The sequence below is a fragment of the Eumetopias jubatus genome, unplaced genomic scaffold, assembly GCF_037043125.1.
Source record: "Eumetopias jubatus isolate StellerSeaLion01/CBP00866 unplaced genomic scaffold, mEumJub1_p1.0 scaffold_17, whole genome shotgun sequence".
NCBI classification, from domain to species: domain Eukaryota; kingdom Metazoa; phylum Chordata; class Mammalia; order Carnivora; family Otariidae; genus Eumetopias; species Eumetopias jubatus.
Genome location: NW_028274823.1, coordinates 28,092,775 through 28,113,960, shown reverse-complemented (window position 1 = coordinate 28,113,960; position 21,186 = coordinate 28,092,775). Strand labels below are relative to the sequence as shown.

Below are 21,186 nucleotides of genomic sequence, written 5' to 3'. Positions count from 1 at the left end.
ACCTTTAATAATTACAGGAAAACCAAACAGAGCTTTTACTGACTCATTTGCAGTTAGTGTACTTTCTGCAAATCAAAGATACATACAAGGATCAACAGAGGGCACACAGAAACCTTGAGGTATTACCCTCTAATGCCAGCCTAAAAGCTACACAGGGCTTTGTTCTTCCTAAGATAGTATCCCACCCCAAAAACAATCTTTCAAAAATATGCTGTATTAATTAAACTAGAGAAGAGAAAAAAAATGTCAGCATAATTAACATACAAAGCAACAGTATGGCCTAATTAATCACCATGAAGAGCAACTGAATAAAATACTATGCATTTTTATGGAGCAATTTAATCTGGCAAGTAATTAATCACAGAAACACTAAGCAAAACAAATGGATTTCCCTTTAAGGAAGTCACATTTATCATCTGTAATGTATCCCAAACTCTAATTTGTTATCCAAACTCAAAATTATCCAGGAGACAATGAATTGTCAGTTTTAGGAGAACACTGATTTCTGGTGAAAATGAATACTGAGCTTTTCAAATCAAATTACAGTCCCTGAGCACCCAAAGAGCTAAGGGTTATGGGGCTGAAGTACATGTCAATAGGCATGGAGGTCTTAACTGCAAGAGTTCTAAATCTAGGTAGTTTAGTGAAATCCGTAAATAATTGCTAAATGACTCATGGAAAAAAAAAAACACTTAGCATTAGGAGTGACAATTATGGGTCACAGATATTACCAAAACCCAAAGACAGGATCCTCAATAACTGACAACAGGGGGAAACAGAGCTGTTGATCTCAGAACAAGTAAAGGGTGGGGGGGGGGGGTATATAACAATGCAGTGAAATTTAACTCAAAAAAATCTTGGCTCCTTCCTTCCTCCCTTCCTTCCATCCTCCCTCCCTTCCTTCCTACCACAATGATCATTCTCCCTAGGCCCCAACAGCTTCACCAGTTTGAAGAATACCAACAGACTGATTTTTTGAATGGCCTCAATTTTCAAAGACAGAGTGATACACACTAGCTAAGAAAGTCCAAGAAACTATCTTCATATCTCCTCCTTCCCAGCCACCCTCTCCGCTTGGCTATATTTGAGACTAGAAGAACTGCCCTTTTCTTTGCCAAGGAAGTTCATGGCACTTGTAAGTCTTTCCTTTAATATTCCCATCTCTGGCTTTTTTTTTTCCTTTATGTACTAGTCTTGAAGGGATCTCTCTCTCTTTTTTTTTTTAGCAAACTCTTATAAGTTAAAGCACCTGATAGAGTCCCAGGCATTTGCTGGCTGCATCAAAGTGGTTTTCTCTTTACTGACCTGCTTGACCTCCAATGCTGGATCCCATGAAACATTCAATACTTATTCAACTGTACAGAGAAAAGTCAGGCTTTTCACACTTCATCCTGACTGTACTCACAACTTGAGAAAAGCTGTTGTAGATATCCTATTTGGCCCAGGGCATTTTCCTCTAGATTTTTTTTTTTTTTAAAGATTTTATTTATTTGAGAGAATGAGAGACAGAGAGCATGAGAGGGAGGAGGGTGAGAAGGAGAAGCAGGCTCTCCGCTGAGCAGGGAGCCCGATGTGGGACTCGATCCAGGGACTCCAGGATCATGACCTGAGCCGAAGGCAGTCGCTTAACCAACTGAGCCACCCAGGAGCCCTTTCCTCTAGATTTTAACCTTACCCTCCTCTCCAAACCTTGTTGCTCTATTATCCCTGGCTTACACCTACAATTTGTTTCTGAACTCTTCCACTCTGTCCTTCAGTCCATTTCTCTTCTGTAGAGCCTGACATTTTTGTTCAGTGATTCTCTGAAATGCAGTCTCTGAATTGTCCTATGGGCTCCCTCCATCAGCTCAACAGTAACTGAGGTACTATTACTTCCAGCCCATTCCAGATCAGGCCCAGCCAGTATCCTGAACACCCACTTGTCTAAAAAAGCGGAACTCTGTTTGTAGATCTATATTCAACAGATGTTTACTGAACACAGGCACTGTGTTACTGAGTTAGACATGGATGCTGCCTGTCTTTAAAGAGCTCACAGCCTAGTCAAGAAGACAGACAAGCAGATAGTTACTACTGTAGTATGGCTAGGCCTGGCTCTGTGGGTGAAGCAATAATCAAGGTGTACTGTTTCAGGAGGTAAGTTGACAAGTTGGGGGAAGAACATCCAAGGCAGGGAGAAAATGTATGTATGTGTATATATAGGGTCAGGAGTATGAAACAGTTTGTCCAGAGAACTATCAGTGTCTCTGTTTTGTCCAGAGAACTCTAGGTGGTCTGGCATAGCTGTGATGAAGACAGAGTCCAGAAAGCATATTAAGAATGGAACTGGGGACACCTGGGTGGCTCAGTCGGTTAAGCATCTGACTTCGGCTCAGGTCATGATCTCAGGGTCCTGGGATCGAGCCCTGCATCAGGCTCCCCACTCAGCAGGGAGTCTGCTTGTTGCTCTCCCTCTGCCCCCCCCCGCTTGTGTTCTCTCTCAAATAAATAAAGTCTTTAAAAAAAAAAAAAAAAGAATGGCACTGTATGCCATGCTACAGAGCTGAAATTTTTTTTTAAAGATTTTTATTTTTATTTATTTATTTATTTATACCTAAGCCAAAGGCAGGCGCTTAAGGACTAAGCCACCAGTACTTAAATCTTTTTAAAAGATTTTATTTATTTATTTATTTGAGAGACAGAGAGAGAGAGAGAGAGAGAGAGAGAGAAAGCAAGCAGGAGTCAGGGGCAGACAGAAAGGGAGAAGCAGACTCCCTGCTGAGCAGGGAGCCCGATTCAGGCAGATACCAGGACCCTGAGATCATGACCTGAGCCAAGGCAGACGCTTAACTGACTGAGCCACCCAGACACCCCCAGAGCTTAAATTTTATTCTGCAGGTGTTGAGGGTGCCAGTGAAGGGAATGAACACAGGGAAGAGAGCAAGAGAGAGAGAAAGAGGCACAGAAGATTAGACTAGAGGCTTAGAGAATCCAACTGATGATGAAATGGGGAGAAAAAATAAATTAACTGTGATTTATTTACATAATAAAATACTGCTCAGCAATAAAAAGGAATGAACTACTAGATACTAGATAGTTGCACATCCATGTTCACAGTAGCATTTTTCACAACAGCCAAAAGGTGGAACAACCCAAGTGCCCAACAGATAAACAAATAAACAGAATGTGGTTTATACATACAATGGAATGTTATTTATCCTTAAAAAGAAAGGGAATCCTGTCACATGCTCCAACATGAATGAACTTTGAGGTCATTATGCTAAGTGAAATAAACCAGTCACAAAAAGACAAATATGATTCCAATTATATGAGGTATCTAAAGTAGTCAAATTCACAGAAACAGAAAGAATGGTCGTTGCCAGGGACTTGGGGGAGGGGGATCTGGGGGGAGCTGTTGTTTAATGGGTATACAGTTTCAGTTCTACAAGATGAAAAAACTCTGGAGATCTGTTGTAGAACAATGGGAATACACTTAACACTACTAAACTGTATACCTACAGTTAAGATGGTAAATCTCATATCTTTCTTACCACATTTAAAAGTGTTTAAAAAAAACGAATGAACTAATATACACAAAGTGGATGAATTTCGAAAACATATTGAGTGTAAGAAGATAGGTGCGGGCGCCTGGGTGGCTCAGTCGTTAAGTGACTGCCTTCGGCTCAGGTCATGATCCTGGAGTCCGGGGATCGAGTCCCACATCAGGCTCCCTGCTCAGCAGGGAGTCTGCTTCTCCCTCTGACCCTCCCCCCTCTCATGCTCTATCTCATTCTCTCTCTCAAATAAATAAATAAAATCTTTTAAAAAAAAGAGAAGATAGGTGCAAAAGAGGATCTACTATATGATTCTGTTTATATGAAACTCAAGAACAGGAAAAACTAATTTATGGTCAGAGAAGTCAGAAAGTGCACAATTCTGGGGAAAAGGAGAGTCATGAGGGATTTTTTGCAGTGATGGAAATGCTCTAAGTCTTGACCTGGATGGTATTACATAGGTATATACATATGTAAAAGTTGTCTAATTGATTTTGTCTATGATTTTGCACATTTTACTATATTTAATACTGCAATTAAAAAAGAAACAAAGATAGGTTTTGAATGAGTTGGTAACATTCTATTTATTAAAGTGAGTGGCTCACAGATACTCATTTTAGGATCAAGCTTTATTATAAATATACATTAATATAGTACTCTTTAGAATTTGTCAAATAGTTCATATTTTTTAAGTAGGAAATTAATTGCAGTTAAATGGGCAAAAGGAACAGATTTTAATCCATCCCTACCTGAATCCCATCTAGTACATTATCCCATAAAGAAGATGATGTACAGTCAAAACCCTGGTCAGAAGTCTTCTACTCTCTTCTACCCAGACTGAGTTCCAACTATAGGTAGGTTATCCTGCTGCCTTTTCAGGGGTGTCACCAACATAAATGCGGTGAGAGGAGAGACCAATGAGAACCAACTGTATCTGGAACTTCTTTAAGATTGAAAATTTTCATCATATGAAAATAATGTCAAATGAGAGAGAAATTAATGTTCATTGGTGTATAGGGCAGTGAAAATGCATTATCACACCCTGTGTTTGACACCCCACTCACATGTTATTGGTTTAAAAGAAATTATATAGAAACCAATTAGAACAAAAGATCTCATTAAACCTCTTACAATAGGAGCCCACTTTGCTAGAGCATGCATAATATCTGGGCCCCAGAGAGAAATGTATAATCAAGATAAAATTAATCAAAACCTACATAAAAAGAACAGCAAGAGACAATCTAAGAAGAACACTTTCTTCAGTGTTAGAAATTCCTGAAGTCTGATCACTGAGTGCATAATTCTGCTTATTATTATCTTCCGCTATGTAAAACTATATTTATAATTAGGCTGGTATCACAGTAAAATGAAAGTAAAATGCAGACACAATTCATTTAACAATTAATGTACTGAAGCTAAAAATTCTTACCATGTCATTAATTGCCAGCTTAAAACACTGCCTCAGTTTCAGTTTTAGATGATCACACACCTTCTTTAAGAACCCAGGGGAAATGCAATGCACAAGGCAAGGCTTGTTTAGAGGAGAAATAGCAGGTAGCAGTGAATTTCACACTCTTCTCTCCCCATGGACCCCAACTCAGAAGAGCCTTTACTGTGACCACCAAGCTTACTACTAATTAAAAGAGAAAACAGTAAAAAGCACCTTCTTTCTCAGTAAAGCCCTCCCACCTGACCTCACTCCAAACTGCTTCCTTATTGTTCTCTACCTGTTAGGTTCTAATTTCTCAATATAAGAAGAACTAATGTTTGCTGCGATCTTTTTTCTTCTTCTTCTCCTCCCTTTTTTAAAAATTTAATTTAATTTCTTTATTTCAACTGGTAAATCCCTCTCCTGGGATTTTAGGAGAGTAGGAGGACAGAGGAAGATTTGAACCATTCTATGAAGGTTGTCGTCCCTGATTTTTCTATAAAAGGATTTTATTTTTCTAGTCTGGCCCTGGCTGATGATTCCCCACCCACAGTTTTTTCTTCACAAATTTATTTTTTACAAAGAGCTTTGCAGTTGATTCTTAAGGAGGTTTTTTTCCAGTCTTTGAGGCCATTTTATGTAAGAGCAGCAAGCCAAAACCCAGAAAGGGGAGAAAATATTCCTAAATCATCCACCAAATCAGTACAGAGTCAGGATTAGATCAAAGCATCTGGACAAAAATTTAGAAGGCATATTTATCAAATGTGCTGATGATACAAAGCTGCAAAAGAAAACCAATACATAGAATGACATAATCAGGACTCAAAAAATATCCTGATAAACTAGAATGACGAGCTGCAATGAACAAGACACATTTGATAAGGATAAAGAGTTTCATTTATGTTAGTTTAAAGAAAAGATCAACTGGAGATGTTGAAGAGATTCACCAACACAGTTGTAGTAGCTCTGAATGGTGAGATTTTAGATGATTTTACCTTACTTTGTTCTTTGCACTTTTCTGCATTGTTTAAAATTTCTATAATGAACAGGTAGCATTAAAACAAGCAAACAAACAAATAGGGGCACCTGGGTGACTCAATTGGTTACGTGTTGGCGTCTGACTCTTGATTTCAGCTCAGGTCATGATCTCAGAGTCATGAAATCAAGCCCTGCATTGGGCTCTGCACTCAACAGGGAGTCAGCTTGTCCTTCTCCCTCCCCCTCTACCCACTCTGTGCATGCATGCTTGCTCTCTCTCTCAAATAAATAAATCTTTAAAACAAACAACAAATAAACAACCAAAACCACTCAAAACACCACACCAACTTAATAATTTAAGGATGGGGACGGGGAAGAGTTAGCTTGAGAGTAGGTCACTTCAAGCAGATTTGAAGGTTTTAGTGGGACCTAAGCTTGTTATGGACCAACAATGCAATTCAGCTGCTGAAAAACTAACACTATGGAGCCTGCAAATAAAATCTGTCCAGATCCCGGGTGCTAACAGTCTCCCACTAATCTAAACTACTCAGATCATATCCGGATCCAGTTCTAGGTGTCATTCAATCCAATAAACATTTACTGAATGCTTATTTGGTACAAGGCATGCCCTAACACCATACTTTAGGAAGTAAACTGAGAAGTTAGAATATGTCTAAAAGACAATCACAGTATGCCAAAGATTTTAAAACCATGACATATGATGAACAACTGAAGGAAGAAAGGATACTACAGAAGAGCAGGAGTATACATTTCAAGCCCTTTGAAGAAGATAGTATGTAGAAGAGACAGTACATTTTTTTTTTTTGGTGTTGCATCTAAAGGTTCAGGTTATAAAGAGGAAGATTCCAACATGAGGAATAGATTCTCATCATTTTTTTTAAGATTTTATTTTTTTAAGTAATCTCTACGCCCAGTGTGGGTCTTGAACTTAACATCCCTGAGATTAAGAGTTGCATGCTCCACCAAATGAGCCCTCCAGGTACCCCAAAATTCTCATCATTTAAAAAACTGAATAATCTATAGCCTAAAGTATTAAGCACTATTTCACTAAGTGTTCAAGGAGAGGCTGGATATGACCCCAACAAGTAAGATTTATGCTTTGGGAAGGAGACCAGAGGAGATGGCCTCTTCAGTTCTTTCAGCTTTCAAGGCTCTGTGATCCTGGCACTGCTAATCAGCAAGATCAAAGTCCAGTAGAAAAGAGGAGGTATGGTACCTGGCATTCTGGTATAAATCTGAGAATTTAGAGTGATTACGTTCCTATGAGCCAAAAACACTTTTTTTTCTTTTATTTTATTATGTTATGTTAATCACCACACATTACATCATTAGTTTTTGATGTAGTGTTCCATGATTCATTGTTTGCATGTTAACACCCAGTGCTCCATGCAGAACGTGCCCTCTTTAATACCAATCACTGGGCTAACGCATCCCCCCATACCCCTCCCCTCTAGAACCCTCAGTTTGTTTCTCAGAGTCCATAGTCTCTCATGGTTCATCTCCCCCTCCGATTTCCCCCTCTTCATTTTTCTCTTCCTACTATCTTCTTCTTTTTCTTTTAACATATAATGTATTATTTGTTTCAGAGGTACAGGTCTGTGATTCAACAGTCTTACACAATTCACAGCGCTCACCATAGCACATAACCTCCCCAATGTCTATTACCCAGCCACCCCATCCCTCCCACCCCAACACTCCTGTTTTTGTTCACAATATTCAAAGAAAACTAAAGTTTCATCTGCTGAAGAGATGCCTATTGTGTTTGCTGACAGGATAACATATTACTAACCAATAGTAATGGCTTCCTCAATCCACTAGTAGATTAACAATCTACTGTGTTCTGCATGGTTAGAATACCTAAGTTAATTGACCAGAGTTCCAGCTTGACTTTTAGGAAAGAAAAAATGGAGAAGGAAAATTAAGGGATAAGATGAAGAACTGCCCACAATTTTAAAAGACTCCTTTTTTAAGTGCCCTAGATATGGGATGGAAAGAAAGAAATTAGGGACCTAAATTATGCCTATTGATCCCATTTGTGGCTAGGATTTATAGAATTTACAATTAGAAACCAGCATTTTGTGAACTAAGTCATGATTAACTGTCTATACTTTCTAGCAAGAGTTCCTTTTGAAGAAGAAAAAAGAAACCAACCATTTCTCAGGTGAAAATGAACTTTTTGTCTTACCTTGGGATCAATAATAATTAGGGAGCGGCACGTCCCTAAAGGACCAAGGACAGCTGTACCAGCAAAAGCAGGCCATCTCCAGAGATCCAGAGTATGAGAAGAGCTGGCTGGGAAAAAGCAAAAGCCCAGGAATAATAGGCTTTGGAGTGCTAGACTCTAGTCCCTTCCCACCACAATAGCCCTACTATAAAATGAGTCAAATACCTTTCTTCCTGACCTACTAAGACAGAGCAGCAATTCTAGGTCACCTTGACTGCCCCTCTGGTTCTCAACTCCTAGCATTTAGAAACAGTTGTAAAGACAAGGGAGCTATAACAGAAACAGAAGAATAAAAAAATGCTCCTAAAACCAGAGGCTACTGCTGCTTTTTTTTTTTTTTAAGATTTTATTTATTTATTTATTTATTTGAGAGAGCGAGGAGGGGAAGGAGCAGAGGGAGAAGGACAAAGCAGACTCTGTGCTGAGCATGGAGCCCGATGCAAAGCTCGATCTCAGGGTCCTGAGATCGTTTTCTCAGCTGAAATCAAGAGTCAGATGCTTAACCAACTGAGCCACTAAGGCACCCCAAAACCAGAGGCTTCTAGAGAAAAGATCCCAAGTCAATCTCACACAAACACACCGGCACTTCCTCTCATTCATTCTTTCTCTGAATCTCTCTCTTCCCAGGTTTTTGATTCTTACCTAATAAAAAACTGAAAAAAGCATAGGGTAGGACCTACTGACTAAAAGATTAGCAGAATAAAGGACTTACATCAGATGGCTCATTTCAGATACCCATAAAAAAGTCAATGCTAAGTTTAAAACCTAAAGTTAATTTACCACACCATAAAATTATAGGTATGAGATCCAATTAACTATTAGTGGGACAAGTGCGAACCAAAGGCCTTTGCTGTGTAGATACACATTTGGAGAAACAAAGAATGTTGTTAGACTGTGAACCTAAAAATTGAGGAGAGAATCTGCTCTCCTACCCCGGGGGTCATTCACTCACACACATGGGACCAAGGCCTAGAACATTCTGGAGGAAACTGACAATCATACATTTCTTCTCCAGTGCTCTCAGCAATTTCATCTGCAACCGTCTGCTCAGAATCAAGCCCTTTCAACTTACCTCAAGGCCCAGGACTCTTAATTACTTCTAGCCACCAAGAAGCAGCTACTCTAGTATCACTGGCTCAGTCACAAATACAGTCCCACCAAACCACTTCCAATATGTTCAAGTAAGTACTTGACATAATTCATTAAGAAAGAGAAAAATATCAATGTAATTAACAAGTAAAACGATTGTCTAATTGTTTTCTAAAACAACATTCAAAGTAAGGTCACCAGATACATATATAAGATCTTTTCCAACTAACTCACCATTACAAGTTTCCTCCAGTTGGCTATTCACAATCCTATAAAACCGTAGCCTTTACAAAAGGTGAGGGCCCACACCTGGGAGGCCTCAAGTGACACTCTCAGAGCATGCACCTGGAACCCACTAAACAGGTACTTCTATTTTACAGTCTAGTAGCTTGATTCAGGATAGAGGGCTGAATTCAAGGTTGCCTTCTTTTCTCTAGGAGTCATACTCCAGAAACAGTCCCTTATCTGAGCCAACAAAAATAAGGCACAGTCAGCAGACCCACATTGGTGGGAGAAAATGAGACGCAAAAGATGGGGCACAGGACAAGAATATTTTCCACAGGGGCGCCTGGGTGGCTCCATCAGTTAAGCGTCTGCCTTCGCCTCAGGTCATGATCCCAGGGTCCTGGGATGGAGCCCCGCATCTTGTTCCCTGCTCTGCAGGGATTCTGCTTCTCCCTCTGCCTCTGCCTTTCTCTCTCTCTCTCTCTGAATAAATAATTATTGAATAAATGAATAAATTTAAAAAAATCTAAAAAAAAAAAATATTTTCCACAAACCAACACTGACTCCAGACATAGATGCACATACCTAACAACTCCTTTATCCATTCCACATCAAAGTACTGTGTCCTTCTCTCAAAGCTATATACCTCCAAAACAAGTGTTTACCAATTAGTGCTGTTACTTTTGTACCATACTCTTTCTTTGTTATAAAGTTCAACATGCAAGCATCAAGAGCCAATGAGCTCTCTATACATTTTTAGCTGTAGGTTAGTAGCTCACCAAAAAATGAAGGATCTAGAATGCTGTGTTTAATACCTACATGTGAGAAAATCTCTCACAAACAAAATGTATCTAAACTCTAAATATAGACTTTTCCCCACTCACACCTACTCTTAGCTCCAGACATGATAAAATGAACAAAATTATGGTCCTGTTTCTAATGCAGCCTTACCTTCTCAGGAAATATATGAAATTCTCCTTTTTAGTGTACTTTTTGGCAAATAAAGTTTAGTATAGTGAGTGTTGCATGTGTATGTTATTTAGATAGAGCTACAGTGTTATTTCTATATCTCACTGGAATTTAGTATAAATATAAAGTTTCTAATCCCAATAAGTTAAGATGTATACGGTAAGCCCTACAGCAACCACTAATGAAACAACTAAAAAAAATAGTGAAAAAAAATCATTAAAGAAATCAAAGTGCTACATTGGAAAATATTCATTTAATGCAAAAGAAAGCAGTTAAGGTACAGAGGGAATACAAAAAACATGAGACACATAACAAACTAAAAGTGAAATGTCAGACATAAGTCGTTATACCAATAACAACATTAAATGTGAATGGAACAAATAACCCAATCAAAAGGCAGACTGTCAGACTAGAGAAAGTAACCAAGATCCAACTATATGCCATCCATCAGAGGCACATTTTAGATTCAAAGATACAAATAGGTTGAAAGTAAAGGAATGAAAAAAAGATATGTCATGACAGAAATAAAGGCAGAGACAATTCAACAATAAAAATTGGGCACTGGAGCCCACAGCCACCTCACTGGAGCATGGCAAACTCACCAAGGGGAAGCCCTTTAAACTCCTACAAATTTTATATGCCAAAAATATTCCCTGTGCACAGGATTCAATATTGTATGGTTCATTAGGATCTGCTGGGCTGGCCTTGGACATTTTTTGTTAACTAATAGAATGAGAACATCACGTGGTGCTGGAGTAGGAGGATTTATCTTGGTGACTTTAGGATGCTGGTTCCATTGTAGGTATAATTACGCAAAGCTAAGAATCCAGGAAAGAACTGCCAGAGAAGGAATACAAAGTGTATGCCAACAGACAACTTAGATGAAATGGAGAAATTCCTAGGAAGACACAAATTACCAAAACTGACTCAAGAAGAAACAGACAATCTGAACATAGCTATATAACAAGCAAAGAGATTTAATTACTAATTTTTTTTTTGAGAGAGAGAGAGAGAGAGAAAGAATGTGGGGGAGGGGCAGAGGGAGAGGGAGATAGAGAATCTTAAGCAGGCTCTACACCCAGCACAGAGCCTGATGCAGGCCTGAGATCATGACCTGAGCCAAAATCAAGTGTTGGATGCTGAACCGACTAAGCCACCGAGGCAGGCACCTCTTCAATTACTATTTTAAAAAACTACCTGTGAAAACAAGCCCAGTCTCTGATGGCTTCACTGATTAACTATACAAAGATTTAAAGAATTAATACTAATCCTCTAAATAGTCTTTCAAAAAAACTGAAGAGAGGGGACCACTTCCCCAACTCATTCTATAAGGCTGTCAATACCTTGATATCAAAACCAGACAAAGACCACAAGAAAAGAGAACTACAGAGCAATATCGCTGATGAATAAGGACACAAAAATCTTCAGCAAAATACTAGCAATCTGAAACCAGCAACATATAAAAAGAATTATACATCATAACCAAGTGGGGCTGGTTTAACATCTCAAAATCAATTAATGTAATATAACCGTATGAATAGAGTAAGAAACAAAAACCACATGATCATCCCAATAGACATAGAAAAACACTGACAAAATCCAATACCTTTTCATGATTAAAAAAAAAAAACACTAAAAAACTAGGAATAGAAGGGACCTTTTTCAGCCAAATAAAGGGCATCTAAAAAAAAAAATCCACAGCCAAATGTTTTAATAAATTTAAAATGTAAAAAAAAAAAATTAAGAATACCTATATTCCCTCCAATCAGAGACAAGAACACATTGATTAGTGGGGCACCTGGGTGGTTCAGTCGGTTGGGCGTCTGCCTTTGGCTCAGGTCATGATCCCGGAGTCCCGGGATTGAGGCCCACGTCCGACTCCCATTCAGTGGGGAGCCTGCCCTGTGACCCTCCCCCATCTCATGTGCTCTCTCTCTCTCTCTCTCAAATAAATAAAATTAAATAAAAAAAAAAACACTGATTAGTATCTTTTCAGTTATATGCATAGTCCTTTTGGGCACATTCTCTTTTACCAAAATAATGGCAAGAAGGCAGAGTAATAAAATAATAAAGCCAAAGTTTCATGGTCAAACATCTCAGAGAGCTGGAAGTGATGGAAAACATAAATTCTTCCCATCTGAACTATTTTCCCAACAATAATGCCAAGATGCAGGCTGACAGCCTAAGTTCCAGTGTTGCCCCTGATGTCAGGTTGCAAATAATATCATTCTGTATTTCTGATCCCTTGTAGGCCCACATGAGTAGAGCCAAGGGAACTGAATAAAGCTGGATATGGAAGGGAGTTGCTTTCTAGAATGAAGTCCCATGCAGATCATCAGAACCAAGGCTGGTAAGACCTCCAGACTTGCATAGTAAGAACAATTATTTTAAAAAGATGGTAATAATGAACATTTATATAGCACTGACTATACTAGGTACTGACGGTGTGCCAGGTACTATTCCAAGTCCTTTACATATATTGTCATTTAATCATCTCAGCAATGACCCAGGTTCCATGAGGAAACTCAAAGCAAACAGTGGTTAAAAAATGTGTCCAAAATAAGTGGTAGAGATTAGACTCAAACTCAGAGAACCAAACTCTATTATACAGTCGCTGCTCTTAACCACTATGTTATGCCATCTCTTAAACAAGCAGAGCAATGAACAAACCTAAAAAACAAAACAGAACAAGGACATACAGAAAAAATGTGGAGTCTCAAATTCTACACTCATCAGTTAATTCAGCCTGATTTCAATTAACAAATCAGAACTGTGGTTATCTCAAAAAAGCAAAGTGGGTGCTGGGATTGCCACGTGCAAAAAAATGAAGTTGGACCCTTACCTTACACCATATATAAAACTTCCCTTAAAATGTATCAAAGACCTAAATGTAAGGGCTTTCTTACATTCCTTTTTTTTTTAAAAGATTTTATTTATTTACTTGACAGAGAGGGAACAAAAGTAGAGGGAGTGTGAGAAGGAGAAGCAGGCTTCCCGCGGAGCAGGGAGCCTGATGCGGGGCTCAATCCCAGGACCCTGGGATCATGACCTGAGCGGAAGGCAGACGCTTAACAACTGAGCCACGCAGGCGCCCATCTTACATTCCTTTTCTTAGAAAAAAACATGAGAAAGCTGCAGGACTTGAACTGACAATGATTGCTTGGATATGACACCAAAAGCATGGTCAACAAAAGAAAAAAACAGATAAGCTGGACTTCATCAAAATTAAAAACTTTTATGCATCAAAGGACACAATCAACAGAATGAAAAGGCAATCCACAGAAAAAATATCTGCAAACCATGTATTTCATAAGAGGTTGGAATCCAGAATATATAAAGAATTCTTAAAATTGAACAAAACAGCCAAACCCAATTTAAAATTTGGCAAAGGACAGGAAGAGACATTGCTCCGAAGAAGATAGACAAATAGCCAATAAGCACAAGAAAAAGATAACCAATACCACTAGTCATTAGGGAAATGCAAGTCAAAACTGCAATTCAATACCACTTCATACTCATTAGGACAACTATTATCAAAAAATAGAAAATAACGAATGTCAGCCAGGGTATGGAGAAACTGGAACCCTTGCACAACATTGGTAGGAATACAAAATGGTGCAGCTGTTATGGAAAAGGGTATGGTGATTCCCCCCAAAAATTAAAAATAAAATGACCATATGATTCAGCAATTCCACTTGTGGGTATATCCCCAAAGGAAGAAAAAGCAGGTTCTCAAAGATTTGTACACCCATGTTCATAGAAGCATTCACAATAGCCAAAAAGTGGAAGCAATGAAAGGGTCCATTAATGGATAAATGGATAAATAAAATGTGGTATACATACAATGGAATATTTTTCAGTCTTTAAAAAAGTTGTGGGGGGGCACCTAGCTGGCTCAGTCAGTGGAGCATGGGACTCTTGATCTTGGGGTTGTGAGTTCAAGCCACATGCTGGGTATAGAGATCACTTAAAAAAAAGAATGGAAGGAAATTATGATACATGATACAACATGGAAAGAACCTTGAGGATATTATGCTAAGTAAAATAAGCCAGGCACAAAATGACAAATATTGTTTAATTGCTCTTATAAATATGTTCCTAGAGTAGTCACACTCACAAACACAGAAAGTGGAATGGAGATTTCCAGGGGCTAGGAGGAGGGAATGAGGAGTTACTGTTTCATTTCCGTTGGAGAATATGAAAAAGATGGCTCATGGTGATGGCTGCACAACAATGTGGATGTACTTAATGCCACAGAACTGTAGACTTAAAAATGGTTAAAATATTAAATTTTATGTTATGCATATTTTCTTGCAATTTTCTTTAAAAAAGGCAAAGTGAGGGGCACCAGGGTCGTGAGATGAGCCCCTGTGTTGGGCTCTGTGCTCAGGAGGGAATCTGCTCAAGATTCTCTCTCCCTCTCCTGCCCCTCCCACTCCCACACTCTTTGGGCTCTCTTTCTCCAATAAATAAATCTTAAAAAATAATAATAATAATGATAAATTTAAAAAATTTAAAAAGCAAAGTGGAAAAAGACCCCAAGGGAATTTCAGATTGAGGGAAGGAGGGCTTTTATATACTAAAGTCATACTCACCTAAAATCACAGTAGCCCCAACTAAAAATCTTAATATTCCATTACAAATACCTGAATTTCTTCAACCAAGACTTCTTTACTGTACTGCAGTTCACCAAACCCAGCTATGACCTAATGCAAAACCTCACTTTTGCATAAACCAAGTTAGGGCAAAACAGATGATTAACCACATGGGATTCAGTGTTTGGTTTTTTATTTCTAGCTGTAGTCTTAAGAGATTAGAGAACAGCAACTATTAGAATAATATGTAATGCTCCCAGTCACTAGGGAAATGATATTATAGCAGCCTCATTTTGGTGCTTTGTTTTAATCTGCATAATGCTTTTCATTCTCTGTAATGGGAGATCAGCAGGGTCTGTTTACCAGAAGAAAGGTCATTACTGATAAATTCTAACCCAGGGGATAATCTGAGCCTGCCTGCCTGCCACTTTTGAGCAGACAACTGGTCTAGAAGCTTATTTTCATGTACTTCTTGCTATTCAAGAGTCAACAGCCCAATGCCTCTGCTCCTGTCATTTGATTGGTTTGATCCATATTTACTTTTCACTAGACTACGTTGCATCCTTCAGCTGAAGTGCCTGGTGTCAAACTGTTCCTCCTCTCAACTCATCATCAATATCCATTCTGATTAAAGAACTGTGACTAAGAGGCAAATTCTGTAGCCCAAACAGGTTCATGGGCCAGAGGATTTGGAGGGACTCTGCCTAGCTGAGACCTTACATTCCCTTTCCAACCCTAATTCTGGCCATCAACAGTGAATGTGCTCTCCCTGATTACCGCCTGTGGGCTTTTTCTCCATGACATTCAGAATTCTATATGCAGCCTGCTCCAAAGGGTGCTATGCCCAATGAACCCCCCTATCTAGAGGCTGCTGAGAGCTATTCTTGTTCCCCAGCCTCCCTAGCAGAGTGTACATTTAAAGCTTTCCTCCTCCTCCTCCCCCTCTTTTTTTTTTTTTTTTTGAGGGGATATTTTTTAGGATGAAGGAAAACAGCTACATAAGCACACAAGCAGGAAGTAGGGGAAGGACTACTTCAGCACTGAAACAAAAAGATCATGGAGTAAAGAGAGGGACAAGAGGCAAACTCACAAGGTGAACAATTAAGACACTTACAAAGAAATGCACTAAATTCTCATTCCAAATCCCAAGCTTGTCACTAATCACAGCAACATCTAAAAAGTCATTCTTGTCAGCCCTGGAGGCCTAATGGATAAAAAGTCATTGCCAAAGAAAAACTAAACTTTAGCTTAATGCATTCCTAATATAGGAAAAATTTAATATATTAATCACAGAGTTAAAACTTTACCCACCTTAAGAAAACTACAGATCAGGAAAAAACCTATTTGCAGTGATTCAGCCACTATTTCTGTGAGCAACCAGAGAAGAGGATTGTGAACTTGGTGCTAATAAAATGCTAATTAAGTGAAAAGCATTAAGATGTTAACTTGAATAGATTCATTAAGGGCTTCAAATTACTTACCTTGAAAGTTGTTTGGTTAGATGAAGGTCAGATTTTAGTCTAACATTTTTCTTTTTCTCTTTTGACTAATTAGGTTAATAGCAGACATCTTCCTAAAGTATAGGACCTCAGTAGGGTAACCTGCTAAGTGGTGGCAGGAAATATTTAGCATAGAAGTCTCCAAGCAAAACTTCCCAAATGCTTTCCTTCCAGTCCTGCATTTGGCCCCTCAGAGTATTTTTCCTTTGTGGACCAGCTGATCTGTGAAGGCAGCTGAAGTTAACAATTACACAAAGTAGAATTTTAAAGGTGGAGCAGTAATATTTTATTTTTCTTGTGGCAAAACAAAGGAACAACCTGCCTATGGGAAGGAACAAATATAGGGCCCTGTACATTAATGACATCAGGTATTCCAATAAAAATAGCAGTTTTGGGGCACCTGGCTAGCTCAGTCAGTAGAGCATGTGACTCTCAATCTCAGGGTCATGAGTTCAAGCCCCACATTGGGCATGATGGCTACTTAAAAAAAGAATAGTTTCTCAAAAACTCTAATTTGAAAAGATACACGCACCCCATTGTTTACTGCAGTATTATTTACATTGGCCAAGATACAGAGGCAACCCAAGTGTCCATCAAGAGATAAATGGATAAATTTGTGGTATATATATACATATACATTCACACACAATGGAATATTACTCAGCCATAAAAAGGAATGAGATCTTGCCATTCACAACATAGATGAACCTAGAGGGTAATATGCTAAGTGAAATAAGTCAGACAGAAAAAGACAAATACCATATGATTTCACTTATATATGAAATCTAAAAACCAAAACAAACCAATCTGAAATCTAAAAACAAGCAAACAAACAAGAACAAACTCATAAATATAGATAACAGGGGTGCCTGGGTGAGTCAGTTTTTGAGCGTCTGCCTTCAGCTCAGGTCATGGTCAGGTCCTGGCATCAAGTCCCATATCAGGCTCCCTGCTTGGCCAGAAGCCTGCTTCTCCCTCTCCCACTCCCCCTGCTTATGTTCCTGCTCTCACTATCTCTCTCTGTCAAATAAATAAATAAAATTTTCAAAAAGATAAAATAAAATAAATAAATACAGAGAACAAACCGGTGTTGCCAGACAGGTGGGCGTAAGGGGATGGATGTTATAGGTGAAGCAGATTAAGAGGTACAAATGTCCAGTTACAAAATAAGATGAAAAGTAGAGCACAGGGAATATAATCAATAATATTGTAATAACTATGTATGGTGACAGGTGGTAACTACACTCATCATGGTGAGCACTGCACAATGAAAGAACTGTTGAGTCGCTATGCTGTACACCTGAAATTGATAGAACACTGTATGTCAACTATACTTCAATTTAAAAAACAGCAGTTTCTAAGCAGCTGCATTTTAAGAATCTCTCTGAAGGATCAAACAGGAAGAGAGAGACAAATTGTTTAAACACAAATAACTCTGACAATTAAAGAGCTGGCATGACTAAGCCACGAAAGACAAGTGAAAAGCAAACAGACTGACACTTGAGCAAATTTAGGCCTCCAAGCATGTGGAAGCACTTTTAATTTTCACTGTCACAATCTGAACTCCAAAAAACATTAAAGTCTGCAGCCTTTCTGCTGCCTTTCACCTGCTGGTAAGATACTATGTTAGGGTTGCCATTAGATGTATTGCATTCCAGAAGATCCCAAAGACATAACTTGTAGCTGTCATCAACTACCAAACCACCTTGAGGCCCTCTCAGCTGTTAAGTTAGACGTCTGAAAATTTCATATGCAACCCAAACCTTTTCCATGGTTATCAAAGAACATACTACAGGAGAGGTGGCTGAGAGTTCGTTCACTCTGCCTCAGAAATCTTTTCCAACTGTGGGATTAGCACAAATAATCTTTATAACAACAGAAGTAAATGTTGCATGCTATCACAGCTTTACTTTTTTTTTTTTAAGATTTTTATTTATTTATTTGACAGAGACAGAGAGAGACACAGAGAGAGAGGGAACGCAAGCATGGGGAGTGGGAGAGGGAGAAGCAGGCTTCCTGCTGAGCAGGGAGCCTGATGCGGGGCTCGATCCCAGGACCCCGGGACCACGATCCAAGCTGAAGGCAGATGCTTAATGACTGAGCTACCCAGGCGCCCTCAGAGTTTTACTTCTAAGCCTCTATATACTCTATCCTTATTAATAAACTTGGTGGCCAATAGTTAAACATCCCATAGTATCCCTGGAAGACCCATGGGTCCAATTTTCTGACAGTCTCTTGTTTTCTAAACTACCCAAAGTTAATAGTGTCATGGATGTGCAACACAAGCTCTTAGAAAAGAACCAAGGGAGCATAAGGCAGCACTCATTACCACTGGAGTGGAATGCAGACTTAGGCATACCACTTTTTCACCCTCAGCCACAAGAATACTAACTCTGAGAAAAGAAACTCCCTGCACCATCCTCATTCAAAGCATCAAAATCTACCTACAAAAAAAGCAAAACATCTTTCAAGGTTAGAGACAACATCTTAAGTTTTATAGAAGGGACATATGAAGACATACTTAGGAAACATTCTAAGGAAGGCTCAAAATGCTAATCCTAAAAACAGTATGGTATTTACTCAAAAAATTAGACAGAATTATCAAATGATCCAACAATTCCACTTCTAGGTATAGGCCCAAGAGAAGTGAAAGCAGGGACTGGACAGATATTTGTACCCCCATATACAAATAACCAAAACACAATGACCAAAGGGTGGAAGCAACCCACTTGGGATTTCATCAATGGATGAATGGATAAACAAAACGTGGCATATACATACAATGGAATATTAATCGGCCTTAAAAAGGAAGGAAATTCTGACACATACTACAAAAGAGATGAATCTTAAATACATTATGCTTCAGGCCAATATTTTATGGTTGACTAAGTGCTTTCACATACGTTATGTAGTTCTCACAACTACTTCCCCGTGAAAGAGTTGATATCATCATGATCTTCATTTTATAGATAGTGGAAAGAGGTCCAGAGGAACTAAATAACTTGCTCAAGGTCACACATTAAGTGGTAGAGACAAAAATTTTAAATCCAGCTTCTCTAACTAAAATTTCCATGTTCCTTTCAATACATCATGCTGAGTTTTCTGTTTACCTCCATGGTAGCCTTTGATGCAACTCTATGGGAACCACTATGGCGCAGAAGAAGGAGCCCTGGGGTGCTGGGCTGCCTCAGTCGGGGTGCCTGGCTGGATCAGTCGGTGGAGCATACAGCTCTTGATCTTAGGGTTCTGAGTTTGAGCCCCAACTTGAGAGTAGAGATTACTTAAAAATAAAAAAAACTTTAGAAGAAAGAGCCCTGAGCCCTGGACCTGGGAATTAAAGGACCAACGATTCTCAGCTTTGCCAAACAACAATGGTGGGACTTTCTGCAATTCACAATATCTTTAAGATTCAGTTTCCTCACTGGTAAAAAGTGTATTTTTATTTATTTTTTTTAATCAATCTTTTTTTTTTAAAGATTTTATTTATTTATTTGACAGAGAGAGAGAGAGAGAGAGAGAGAGGGAACACAAGCAGGGGGAGTGGGAGAGGGAGAAGCAGGCTTCCCTCTGAGCAGGGAGCCCGATGTGGGGCTCGATCTCAGGACCCTGAGACCACGACCTGAGCCGAAGGCAGACGCTTAATGACTGAGCCACCCAGGCGCCCCTAAAAAGTGTATCTTTAAAAGCTTGTGATATACTCTATATAGAGTATACTGAAGAACACAGTATATAAAAGAGCACAAAGCTTAGCACTTATTAAGTGAATTCAAGTGTCAGAAAGGAAAAAAAGTAAACTTTAGCTGGCTTGGCATCACAACTATTTTGCCCTGATCTGGCCTTAGTGTGATAAGTGACATTCAAACACATTTTTCCCGTAATCTCGTGAGAAAACTGACTGGATCTTTGATACTTTTGACATATACGCCAAGTCTAATTCATTAGTGACAGTGAAGATAATCTAATTATTCCCTGCAGCAGGTTCATCAAAGAAATGGGAGGAATGAAAATGAAGGTAGAGGCCTGATGGAGACTTGCAAAGAGAAGAAAGAGGTCATGGTTATAGGCATCTGCTCAAAGTTCAGCCCAGTCCTTTCTGGGCTATTCACAAAAAGCAAAGGCCAAAAGCTTAAATCAGCTGTTTGACGGCCCTTGGGAAGAATAAGGACAGCAGCCAAGCCAGAAGCCACTGAAAAAGAAAGCAACAAAGTAGGAGATAAAGCAAGCATAAAGGAATGTGATCAAGGAAACAGGTCCCAGATGAAAAGGAGCTGCCTGCAAAGCCTAAGTAAATACATGAATAAATAAACACAACATAAACTATACCCATATGAACTTCATACTCTAGCCCAGAATCTGGAGCTTCTTTCAAACACTCACATTTGTCATACTGCCCTTGGGTCACAAAGGGATATTTGGGAGAAGGCAGTTTGTAATTCCTGATTCTTTTTATTTATCATAAGGCCTCACTACAGTATCTGGTTTATTTGCTAGGTACAGATATGCATTTGTGAGATTTATAAAACTGTGTTTGCAGCAAAATGTCTCTGGGGTCAGGTAAGGCAGATCAACCTTCAGTGCAATCTTGTTAGCGCATCTTACCCCCTTGCCCCCTCGACTCCAGCTCTCC

General features: G+C 39.0%; 1 protein-coding gene across 3 annotated transcripts in view; it reads right to left on the bottom strand.

Moving 5' to 3' along the window:
- The window catches only part of ARMH3 (armadillo like helical domain containing 3), a 181,497-nt gene that overhangs the window by 54,531 nt on the left and 105,780 nt on the right, over window positions 1-21,186 (bottom strand). The gene's annotated exons all lie outside the window — the stretch shown is intronic.